This window comes from Nicotiana tabacum, chromosome 22 (genome assembly GCF_000715075.1).
Source record: "Nicotiana tabacum cultivar K326 chromosome 22, ASM71507v2, whole genome shotgun sequence".
In the NCBI taxonomy this organism is placed as follows: domain Eukaryota; kingdom Viridiplantae; phylum Streptophyta; class Magnoliopsida; order Solanales; family Solanaceae; genus Nicotiana; species Nicotiana tabacum.
Window position 1 is genome coordinate 139117178 of NC_134101.1, and position 13666 is coordinate 139130843.

General features: G+C 38.5%; 1 pseudogene; it reads right to left on the reverse strand.

Moving 5' to 3' along the window:
• Positions 1 to 13666, reverse strand: part of LOC142176076 (polyadenylate-binding protein RBP45-like) — a 36481-nt pseudogene that overhangs the window by 9730 nt on the left and 13085 nt on the right.

Below are 13666 nucleotides of genomic sequence, written 5' to 3' on the forward strand. Positions count from 1 at the left end.
TACTCATCAAGAATTCAAGAGCATAATGGAATGAAAGGAAACGTAATAAAGCAACAGCATCCTCGAACTATCAAAGCTTAACCATTGAAGGACTTTATGACAATTAAACAAAAGACAAAAGATCCAAAATCTACAAGCCAAGTGAAGCAAGCAATCAAGCTGCAAGCTAGATACATTTCGCTTAACTGCTGTAAAAGATTACCACATAAAGCAGTACAAGTACCAACTGGGTTGAGACATACCTTGACTCTGACCACCCATGCCCTTCTTGTTAGCTGCAGGACCAATCCGCATTGGCCTGGTCGAGAAAAACTGTCCATTCATCTCTGTCATAGAACGTAACTGCTCACTTTCATCCCCAGATTTAACAAAACCATAACCTTTGGTGCGCCCTGTGGCCCTATCTGTTACAACCTTAGCTCCTCTCACAAAACGATAGTTAACCCTAACTGTCTCCTGAAGCATGTAATCAGTGACATCAGCTGCCAAGTAACCAACAAATATTGTATATTCAGGAGCATTATCGAAACGCTTTTCACCGGAGCCAAGAGATGCCCAGTTAAGTCTAAAATTTTGCTCAATATTAGGCATCAAGGTCCCTGTTTAACCAAAAATAGGAATTTCCGTCAAAACTTTATTTTAGAAGAACTCGGGTTACTGATAATCAAATATAGAATGAATAAAAGAAATTGACTTTAATAATAATAAGATGAACAGAAGAAAGCAAAGTAAATTAGTATATTCTGTTGATATTTCGTGTCCTTACAAATGATCAGTCTTCTTCTTTTATAGTTATTTCTAGGTAATACGTTTCGTTTCTACCATAATTGAGCCATTATTGTCAATTAATGACATTTAATGTAACATTACAATCAACAATCACATTTGATTCAATACAAATTCCTTAACGTTTCCCGTATTTAATGCCCAATAGTACATATCTATACCTTATTTACTATCAGATTCATTCCCTTCCATCATAAAGAGGTTCGAGCGCCTATCCTCCTTGCTTTTTCCCTGAACATCTGTCTGTGCCTGTTGAAGCTCATGCCTCTTTGATTATTCTTCATCACCTATCCTTCTTTGACTGGTCCACGTGTCATGACGTGTCATCTTATAATGAATTCCATTTATAAACTTAATTTTTCCCAATACATATAGTCCCCTCCTCCCCCCACTTGTCATTTATTCATCAATAGAATATTTGGGAAGTGGACCTCATTAAAACGGGAATATTTGCCGCCATTAATTTTTCTCTGGAACTGATGCTTCAACTGTCTCTTCCATTTAATGTCCATGACACGTGGCGTCTCCTGGTTGGCTCTGCAACCCTTCAGCGCCTTTTAAGGCTTTTTTACGGCTTCACCAATTAAGAAGCGTCAGTTCTCATTATGACGTTTCCATCATTATACCTTTTCCTTTGACGGTTGCTTCTGACTATAAATATAACTTTTTACCTTTGTCTTTATCACAAAAGTTTCGAATATTCAATTCTAATTTTCTTCTTTCTTGTACTACTATGTCTTCTTCAAACCCTAACCCTCGGAGAGTCCCCATTGTTGACAATATTTCTCTTGCTCCTATTAGAAGTAGAAGAGGAGGAAAGCTTCGTAGTTTAGGGTCTTCTTCATCACGAGGCCCCTCTATTCCTTCATTGAGTTCTACTCCTCCTTCTAGAACTAGGGGTTCACTTTCTCAAAGATATTCATCTAGGACTAAAGAACCCACTGAACCTCTTCATGAACCTTTATTGGATGAAATTGTTCCTGCGGAACTATCTTTTTATAATGATAGAGAATCCATTAGAAATCAACTGTCTTCATTAGATCATGCTAATATCTACCGACTCAAATTACTGAAGGTTTGATTTCAGTAGTTCGTAGAGATTGTCATTGGAGCCATGACTTCCCCATTATAATCCCCAATGAGAACCAAAGAATCATCTCTTATTTAACTGGGTTTTCTTTTGTTTATACATACCCTTTCACGTTGGGTTTCAAACCTGCTATTGACCCTGTTATCCTCGAATTCTGTCATTTTTTCGACGTCTGTTTAGGACAAATTGGCCATATTGTGTGGAGGGCTATTTCTTGTTTGAGGCATTTGGCCAATATGGCTAGTATACCTTTTACATTTTTTCATTTAATCCATCTCTATTCTCCCAAACTCTTTTGCTAAGGAGTCTTCACTCTAGTGGCAAGAAGCAAAAGAGTTCTGGTCAGTCCAGAAGATGACAAAGACCGTGAGTGGTATGCCAGATTTGTTGCTGCCCCCACTGTTGGTTTAGTGGGTGAAGAAAATGTTCTCTTTCCTGCGAAGCGGAATTTTGCACGTGAGTTTTCTTTTTAATGACTTTCTCGCACCTTTTTCTCAATTTTGATGATCATCATCTTAGTTTTCTTTTTCTTTTTCAGCAACCATGGGAGTTGTTGATGAAATTCCCAACTTTCGTGGTTGGGTAAGAAAGCTATTGAATGTTGCTCCAATGGACAGTAGGTCTTGGAAAAACCTCTCTTATCGATTTGGTCGGAAAGTGAAAACTTACGGTAAGAGTTTTTTTTATAATTTTACTTATTGCTTCTTCCAGAAATTATTTTGATCCTTCTTTTTGTCAGGATTTCCCATTCGAGGCGTAAGTGCTGAGTCCGTCGTAGCTTCCAAAATTTCTTTGGAAATGGCCCAAGAGATAATTTTGGGTTCTTCATTGAAAAGGAAAGCTACCGTTGATCGGGACTCTGAAGACGAATTATTTCAGATGATGAAGCATCTCCCCTGAACAGCTTTTTGCCCGCGGGTTTGGTAGTGAAAGTTTAGGCCTAGTTTTTTATTAAGGTTCTTACCTTCTCTTTTTTTAGATCAACCTCGTTGGTACAGAAATGATGAAGAGGGTTTCTCACATGGAGCAACTAATGCATGAGTGTCAAGTTGAAGCAGATAACTAGAGAGAACAATATGAAAGCCTTCAAATTGACATGGAAGTGTTAGAAGAGAACAAGTGCACCTTAGAGCAACAGTTGAGGGTTTTAACTACGGAATTGGCGGTTGAAAGAGCTTCCTCAAATCAAGCTGGTAAGGACAAGAATCTTCTCGAAACTTCTTTTTCCGAGCAACTCTCCAAGGCTAGTGAAGAAATCAGAGAGTTGAAGGCTCTTTTAAGTGAGAAAAAAGCGTATGCCGGTGAACTTATGCAAACTCTGAATCAGACTCAAGAAGACCTCCGGGAATCTTCTGATAAGGTTCGTTCCTTAGAAAGTTCACATGCTTCTCTTCAGACTTCTTATGATTCTGCCTTGGTTGAGAATGAAAAGCTTAAAAGTGAAATTGCTGACTGAGAGAGAGATTACGAGATTCTTGAAGACAAAACCACAATTGAAATGAGTTGGGCGTTTTTAAATACTCGCCATGATACCCTTGTGGACGTTAGCCAGGAGAATTTTAACTTGGAAGCTGAGTTAGCCAAAATAAGAGAAACTATTGAAAAGACTTAGCAGAGCCAAGACTTTCCTTCTCCCGTGGCTGAAGCTTCTGGCAATGTTGAAGATGATATGGGTACGGTGAATGTTCCAACTCCTTCAAGTCAAGTTGAGCCTGCTGCTGCTGATGACCCTACTTTGGTTCCTTCTTCAACTCCTCAGTGATAAGTTAATGATATGTGACTGCCCCTTTTTTTTCTTTAGTGGAATGTGGTTACAACTCTTGGTCCTATTTGAGGGTTTGTTGAAAACGTCAAGTCCCCAGACCTTTTTCGGAGCGTTTTGTATAAGTAACTCTTAGTTTATGCCAAAGTTCATACTTAGTCTAAACTTTTTAATATTAAGAAGTTTTTGTAGTTATTTTTGAACTTCTGTTTTGCTCATTCTTGCCTTTATATTTTAAGGACTTATTCAATAGTTTGCATTTTAATTTTACAAAATGCTTTTTTAACTCCATGAATATTTAAATCAATCATGAATTTTATAAAAGAGGGACCTTTTATATTCAACACTTAATGAAGAAGACGTCTCAACTTTATAACGGTGTTAATGTACGACAAAAGAAATAGGAATACACATGTTTCTTGAAATAACTTTGACAAGTTTTTATTGAACTTTGTCAAGTTTTAAATAACACCTTACATGTATTTAAATAACTTCTATAACTTCTTCGTAACTGTTTTCCTTACAACAGATTTCAAAAAAGAAAATAAAACACTAGGTTTTTATTTATAACCTGTTTCAGTACATTGCCTTTAACCTAACTATGCTAAGGTTTTTCTTTGGCCTTAGCTCGTAACTTTGCTCTGCACTTGACTCATTTAATGAGTAAAATTTTCAGGCTTGAACTTTGATTATTTCCCAATATTTTTTGCCTTCTTTATACATATGTTATGTATAGTATATACTCCCCCAAGTGTTTGAGCTTTGAAGTATGAAGTCTCGAGCACTTTATTACTCCTCTTATTTGGTCCTTTTCCTACAAAGGAATAAAACATATGGGACTCGGAAGTACAATTATAAATGAAGACTACTTAACCCGTCTCAATTTCTATCAGAATAGTTGTAACCCTAGACCGAAAATTTTAATCTATTCCACGTGCCTTGCAGGGCGTGATTCATCATTTAGTATAGGTTAGCTTTTTGCCTATCATCTAAAATCGTTAGTAAAACTTTAACAATTCAAAATTAAAATTTTAAGACGAGGATACCTAACCGTGGGTACTCTTTAGAAATAGTATCTCTTCAGGTGAACGACATTCCAATGTGAAGGTAATATCTTGCCATCCATTGTTTCCAGCTCGTATGCTCCTTTCCCCATGATACCATGAATCTTGTAAGGTCCTTCCCAAGTTGGACTTAATTTTCCCGCATTAGCTGCCTTTGTGGATTGAAAAACTTTCTTGAGTACGAAGTCCCCAATTTTGAAGTATCTTAGACGTGCCTTCCGATTGTAATATCATTCCAAGACTTATTTTTGTGCTGCCATTCTTATTAATGCAGCTTCCCTTTTTCCTTCAAGTAGATCAAGGTTTATGCGCATTTATTCTTCATTGGATTCCTCTGACGCTTGCGTGTACCTTGTGCTTGGCTCCCCTATCTCAACTGGAATTAAGGCTTCAACTCCGTACACCAATGAGAATGGTGTTTCACCCGTACTTGTTTTTGTTGTGGTGCGGTATGCCCATAAAACACCAGGTAGCAATTCTGGCCAATTACCTTTTGATTCTTCTAATCGTTTCTTCAAATTGTTGATAATGACTTTATTTGTCGATTCAGCTTGTCCGTTACCCACCAGATGATAAGGTGTTGAAGTAATCCTTTTAATCTACCAACTTTGAAAAAAATTCATGATTTGTGCGCCTATAAATTGCGGGCCATTATCACACACGATTTCCTTTGGTACGCCGAATCGACATATGATATTTCGCCAAATAAAATCTCTGACTTCTTTTTCTCGTACCTGTTTAAATGCTCCTACTTCTACCCATTTAGTAAAGTAGTCAGTGAGTACAAGCAAGAATTTTACCTTGCCTTTTGCTTGTGGTAGAGGACCCACGATATCTATCCCCCATTTCATAAAAGGTCACGGTGCAACGACCGGATGTAACAACTTCGCAGGTCTATGCATGTTATTACCGTATCTTTAACATTTATCACATTTTGCCACGAAATTTTCCGCTTCCTCTTCCATTTTAGGCCAATAATAGCCTGCTCTAATGATGGTTCTTACTAGTGATCTTCCTCCTGCGTGATTTCCACAATGCCCCTCGTGTATCTCTTTTATTACATATTCCCTTTGAGAAGGCCCGAGGCATCTTGCTAAGGGTCCACCGAACATTTTTCGATAAAGATTATCTTGTTTTAAATAATATTGAGCAGCCTTTTTTCGAAGCGCGTGAGCTTTTTTCTTGACTTCAGGGACTATACCATACTGCAAAAAAGCAACAATCTCGTTCCTCCAATCCCAGGTTAAGTTATTGAAATTTACCTCATTTTTGTCTAGATCGAGTACTGAATGAAACAAATGAATTACGGAGGCATTTTCATTGATCGTCACGTTTGCCGCAGATGCGAGATTGGCTAGGGCGTCTGCCTTGACATTTTTATCTCTTGGTATCTACGTAACTTTCTAGGTTTGGAATTGCCTAATCTGATCTCGTACCTTCTCTAAGTATTGTTGCATTCATGCTTCCCTAGCTATATAAGTCCCCAGCATTTGGTTAACTACAAGCTGCAAATCGCTTTTGATTATAATCTGATTAATGTCGAGTTCTCGTGCCAGTTCTAAACCTGCAATCACAACTTCATACTCTGCCTCATTGTTAGTTATAGAATGACATTTTATGACTTGTCGAAGGGTTTCACCCGTAGATGGTACCAAAACAATTCCTAAACCTGCCCCTATCACATTAGATGAGCCATCAGTAAATAAGGTCCAAATTCCTAGATTAGACCCGTTGAACACTTGTAATTCTTTTTCTGCTTCTAATTGCATCCCATGGCTAATATCAGCCAAAAATCTGCTAACACCTGAGATTTTATTGTGGTTCTGGGCTGATATGTGATGTCATATTCACTTAATTCTATAGCCCATTTGGCTAACCTACCTGATAACTCATGCTTATGTAATATATTATGCAATGGATAAGCGGTTACTACGGAAATAGGATGGAATTGAAAATAAGGCCTTAGTTTCCTAGATGCTATGATTAGTGCAAGTGCAAGCTTTTCTAATTGAGGATACCTTGTCTCCACATCTAATAATGATTTGCTACATTAATAAATTGGAGACTATTTATTGGTCTTCACGAACTAAAACTGCACCTACCGCTACTTCTGACACAACCAGATAGATGAGCAATCTTTCCCCAACCTTTGGTTTTGCGAGTAACAGCGGATTTGACAGGTATGTCTTCAAGTTTTTGAGTGCTTGTTGACACTCCTCAGTCCATTCGAACTGATCTTGCTTTTTAAGAGCTGAAAAGAATTTAAAATATTTTTCTGATGACTTGGAAATAAATCTCCCCAAGGCTGCAATTCTTCCTGTCAGTCTCTGCACTTCTTTTTTACTTGTAAGCATGTCAGAAATTTCTTCAATGGCTTTAATCTGCGCGGGATTTACTTCAATACCACGGTTAGAAACAAGATAACCCAAAAACTTACATGATGAAATGCCGAATGCACATTTCTCGTGATTTAGCTTCATATTGAATTTTTGTAAGATCTAAAATGTATCAGACAAGTGCGATATGTGATCCCCTGATTGTTGAGATTTAACAAGCATATCATCTATGTAGACCTCCATAGATTTTCCTAAATGTTCTTGGAATATTTTGGTCACCAATATTTGATACGTTGCACCAGCGTGTTTGAGACCAAAGGGCATTACTTTATAACAGTAAGTTCCCCTGTCTATTATAAATGAAGTTTTTTCTTCATCTAGGGGATTCATTTTGATCTAGTTATACCCTGAATACGCATCTAAAAAGCTTAACAATTCATGTCCTGCAGTAGCATCAATCAGTTGATCTATATGTGGTAATGGAAAAGAATCTTTAGGACAAGCTTTGTTAAGGTCTATGTAATCTACACAAACTCGCCATTTGCCATTCTTTTTCGGTACTACAACAGTATTGGCTAACCAATTAGGATACTTTACCTCGCGGATAGACCCAATTTTTAATAGTTTCTGAACCTCATCTTGAATCACTTGATTTTTGAAAGTCCCCTACTTTCTCTTCTTTTGTTTGGCGGGTGGATACGATGGGTCTTCATTTAACTTGTGAGTCATTACTTCTGGTGGTATTCCTGTCATATCAGAATAGGACCGGGCAAAACAATCCACGTTAGTTTTTAAAAATTCAATCAACTTACCTTTTATGTCGTGGCTTAGGTTGGCCCCAACGTAGACTTTCCTTCCAGGACATTGTGTAAATAACTCTACAGCCTCCAGTTCTTCAATCGTTGTTTTTATTTTCCTCTGGTTCTTGAATGGAATCAGGCCTTGAGTCCACATCTGTTCGCCCTTGTTCAGTTGAGGCTTGTGTTGTGGTATCCTCAACTGGATTCTATAACTGCTATTTTTCTTCATTTCTCGTATTTGAATCTGCTATAGAGTTGATGCTCCTGGATGTCTGTTGATCCCCACAGATTTGACGTATTCCCCATGGTGATGGAAATTTAATAACTTGATGTAAGGTAGACGGAACGACGTCCATCTCGTGGATCCATGGTCTCCCGAGAATCATATTGTAAGCCATTTCCATCTCTACCACCTGAAATTTCGTATCTTTGACAACCCCTTCTGCGAATGTAGTAAGTGTTAGCTCCCCTTTTGTCACAACGCTTGAATTGTCGAATCCAGACAAAGTATGCGCCTTTGGTACTAGTTTATCTTCAGCTTGCATCTCGTTTAGTACTCTTAGCAGAATAATGTTCACGGAACTACCTGGATCAATCAAAACTCGTTTCACATTAGTATCATGTACAAGTAGAGATATTACCAGTGCATCGTTATGTGGAGTTAACACGCCATCTGCATCTGCATCATCAAATGTAATACTTTCTTCCTCCAAAACATGTCAGACCTGCTTCCCGTGGGTAATTGTAACTTTAGAAACTTTATTGGTCGATGTATATGTTACGCCATTGATTTCTTCGCCCCCGCTTATAACATTGACGGTCCTTTTGGGAGAAGGAGGTTTAGGGGGCTCCTGCCTATTCTTCATGTATGCTTGCTTACCTTTCTCACTGAATAATTCAGTGAGATACCCTTGCTTTAATAGATGGTCAATTTCACCTTGTAGCAAACTACAATCTGCCGTTTTATGACCATGATCATTGTGAAATTCGCACTAGTGATCAGGATTGCGCCTGTTTGGATTTGATCTCATTTCTTTTGGCCACCGCACCTTATCACCCATGCCTCTTAATACCACTACTAACTCTGAAGTGTTGACATTTAATTTGTAACCGCCAAATCTTGCCTTCAAGTTCCTATCATCATCTCGAATTTCTCGTGTGTTTCGATCGTTTCCAGACCTTGATGATGAACCCGACTCTCTATTTCTCGATCTATGATCGTTCCTTGAATTATCCTACCTTGATCGTGAGTCTTTTCCTACTGGGCCCATATATGGTTCATATCTATTTTTACCGAACCTTTTTTTGATTTCTGAATGTCTCAAACTCACCTTCTCCTCTTTCTGGGATCGGGAGATAGTGTCTTCTTCTATCCTCAGCTTCGTGCTGTATCTGTTGTAAACATCATTCCATGTTGTTGCTAGAAATTCACACAGACTTTCCTTGATTTGTCTCATGGCTTCTGAGCTTTTCTCATTCAAATTACTGGCAAAAGCCATAGCTGCCCAGTTATCAGGTACGCGTGGTAACGTCATTCTTTCATGCTGGAACCTATCCACGAACTCTCTAAGCAGCTCTGAATCTCCTTGCTTGATTTTGAAAATATCTTCCATTCTTTTTTCAACTTTTTGAGCTCCCGAATGCGCTTTGAAAAAAGAATCTGCAAGCTCAACAAAAGAATTTATAGAATTTTCGGGTAAGAGGAAATACCGTGTTAATGCTCCCTTTGTGAGTGTTTCACCGAATTTCTTGACTAATACTGATTCAATTTCTTGTTTGGTTAAATCGTTGCCTTTCACACCAGTTGTGAATGTAGTCAGGTGGTCTCGTGGATCAGTTGTGCCATCATACTTTGGAATATCAGGCATTTTGAACTTCTTCGGGATCGGCACCGGAGCAGCACTAGGCTTCCATGGTTATTGTGAGTACTTATCCATGTCTATTCCTTTGATTACAGGTGGCACTCCATGTATTTGCTCTATGTGATCGCTTTGCTCCTTGAGCTGCTTCTGCAAGGTTAGAACTAAATTTTGTAAATCAGAATTAACTATGTTACCTGGTTTACCATCGCGAGACTCACTTGGAGTTCCACCAGTGCTTGAGTTAATGAGCCTAGAACGTGGGTTTTCCAAAGTATTCTGATTCGGAGTTGGTGTTGGTGGTACAACTGGCAATTGGCTGGTAAAAGCTAGGAGAGCATTGCTGACTTGTTGAGTAATGAGATTTTTAAGGCATCATCGAGTGCTTGTTCGTTCGCAACTCTAGCATTTTGATTTGCATCGTATCCGTTTTGATTTGCAACCCCATTATTTGTTTCAGAGCCATCTGGAGTTCCTTCTCGTGACTGACGTTGTGAATCACGCAGTGAGGGAAGTGGGGTCCTGTCACTCGCATCATTCTCCTGATGTTGAGGATCTTGTTGGTTGTTGTCGTTGTTATTCGACATGGTAAGTTTTTTTATGAAAGAATTTGATTAAGAAAGTAAACGATTATCAGATTCCCGGTAATGGAACCAATTTGTTTAACCAAAAATAGGAATTTCGGTCAAAACTTTATTTTAGAAGAACTCGGGTTACTAATAATCAAATATAGAATGAATAAAAGAAATTGACTTTAATAATAATAAGATGAACAGAAGAAAGCAAAGTAAATCAGTATATTCCGATGATATTTTGTGTCGTTACAAATGATCAGTCTTCTCCTTTTATAGCTATTTCTAGGTAATACGTTTCGTTTCTACCATAATTGAGTCATTATTGTCAATTAATGACATTTAATGTAACGTTACAATCAGCAATCATATTTGATTCAATACAAATTCCTTAATGTTTCCCATATTTAATGCTCAATAGTATGTATCTATACCTTATTTACTATCAGATTCATTCTCTTCCATCATAAAGAAGTTCGAGTGCCTATCCTCCTTGCTTTTTCTCTGAACATATGCCCGTGCCTGTTGAAGCTCATGCCTCGTTGATTATTGTTCATCACCTATCCTTCTTTGACTGATTCACATGTCATGACGTGTCATCTTATAATGAATTTCATATATAAACTTAATTTTTCCCAATACATTCCCATGCTAGCAAATTCTTCTCTGCGGCAGCATGTCTATTAAATTCAATAAAGCCATAACCCTCTAACTGTCCAGTTTGTTTGTTACGGATAACTTTAGCATTGACCACCTACACAAGAGACAAACAGTTAATATTCTCTAAAAAAAACTAAAAAGTGAACGGGAAAGAAGACTGTTAATAGTAACACTACTGCTCATACAGTATAAGAGGCAAGAAAAAAATAAATAAAGAGGAGAAATAGTGCATGTGTTTATTTTGTCTACTCACACAAGCATGCATATAAATTCAACCATCACACAATCGGTAAGCATAAACAAATTGCACATGGATTAACTTTTTTTGATAAGGTTGTGTAGCCCATGGATTTACTTTTATGATAAGGTTATTTATGTATTATTAGGCCCCTTCTTGCAATATGTCAGATGCAATGAAAACGCATTCACCTTAATCCTTAAAAGAGTCAATACCCATAGTCAACAGAGGCAGGTATCAGCAGGTATAGTGTCACGATCCCAAAACCAACCCGGTCATGATGGCGCCTATCATGGAACTAGGCCAGCCGACCCAATCCCAAAATAATCCGACATTTCATAATAAAGATATTTTTCAATTATTAATTAATAAAGCTTCATAGAATAAGTCTAACTAACAAAGTGCGGAAGAAATAAAAGCCCGACATCGAGGTGTCACAAGTCACGAGCATCTACTATGGGCAATCCAATAACAACTAAGACTAATACAGTCTAGGAAAAACACTAATAAAATCTAGAGGAAGACAGGAGGGAGAAGAGCAAGGCTGCGATCGCCATGCAGCTACCTTGCCAACTCCGAATATCCCCGACGGATGGAAGAATCAGCGCTCGCTATCACGTCCAGCAACCCTTGGATATGCACCCAAGGTGCATAGAGTAATGTGAGTACGCCAACTCAGTAAGTAATAAAAGTAAATAAAGACTGAGTAGTAAGAAACACATAAATCCATTTCATGAAATCTCAGTAAATACATCATGTTTTCAAATCAGTGTATAAGTCAAATCATCTCATTTAAAATCCAATTTCGCTAAAAATCATTTGAAGATATTTTTCAACAGTTTCAACAGAGGTTCAATGTAATTTAGAGTAAAAGTGATGAAAATCATAAATGTCCCCTCGAGAAAAAAATGTATCATAAACCGCCCATCGGGCACAACATCACTCAGAATCAGCCCATCGGGCAACCTCACAATCAATTGTAATCAGCGTCTCAGGCACAACATGAATCAAGAACCGCCCCTCGGGCAACATCATATCACTCACTCAGGGTACCCGCGCTCACTGGGGGTGTACAGACTCCAGAGGGGCTCCTACAGCCCAAGCGCTATAACAGGCCACAAGAACAGGCCACCTTGTGGCATAATCAATCAGGCCCTCGGCCTCTCATAATCACAAATCAATAACAACATGTTGCGGCACGCAACCCGATCCCATAATATCCTCACAACATAGGCTCTCGGCCTCACTCAGTCAGAAACCTCTCAAGCCACTCGAGCTATCAGTAAAATAGGGTGCTCAGCTCAAAATATCATTTTATGCATGAAAACAGAGTAATAAATACTAAATTATAAAATCAGTAAAACATAACAAGATTGAGTACAGATCTTGAGTCAAAATAGTGAGAAATTATAGAAATTCTTTCTAAAACACAAAAGTATCATATAGTTTCCAGTTAAATACGCAACTTAATAGTTTCTACGGGGTGGACCAAGTCACAAATCCCCAACGGTGCACGCCACATGCTCGTTATCTAGCGTGTGCGTCATCTCAAATAGTGAAACAATGTGAAATTCGGGGTTTCATATCCTCATGACAAGATTTATAATCATTACTTACCTCGAACCGATCAAATCCCTACTCTGCAATTCCCTTGCATCTAGAATCAGCCTCCAAATACCTAGAATCTAACCAAAAGCAATACAATATGATCAATATAGGCCAAGGGATCAATTCCAAACGAAAAACTAACAATTTATACCAAAATCCCGAAATTCATCCAAACCTGGTCCCTGAGCCCACGTTTCGGAATCCGATAAAAATCACAAAACTAGAAGCTCCTTTCACACACGAGTCCATACATACCAAAACCATCAAAATCTGATATTAAATGGCCCCTCAAATCCTCAAATTAATCTCTTCAATTTTCAAGCCCTAACCCCTCAGTTTTATCCCTAATTTCTTTCAATTTCAGACTTAATCAACTAAAAATTACCATAATCATAAGTATTAAGCTCAAATAACTAACCTCAATGAGTATCCCCTTGATTCCCTCTTCAAAACCCTCCAAAATTCTCTAAAATCCGGATAGAAATGGTGAAGAACACCCAAAAATTCGTGAAGGGCTTCCTTAAATACCTTTTACCCAGGCATCTCGCACATGCGTTCCACTTCACGCATCTGCGGACCGCTTCTGCGGTCAAACCAACTGTTTTTGTGGTTTTCACTTAACAGCCCATAACCGCTTCTGCGGTCCAATACCCGCACCTGCGGTCTCGTAGGTGTGCTCTTCCTTCCGCACTTGTGGTTCCTGGCTTCCTTGGCCTTGGCTTCTGCGAGTCTCGCACCTGTGGTCCCCACTCCGTAGGTGTGGTTATGACAGCTAAAGGAAATCTTTAGCAGTTCCTCAATTCCCATCCTTGATCCGTCAACCTCCCGAAATCAACCCGAGGACCTCGGGACCTCAACCAAACATGTCAACAAGTCACATATCACCATCCA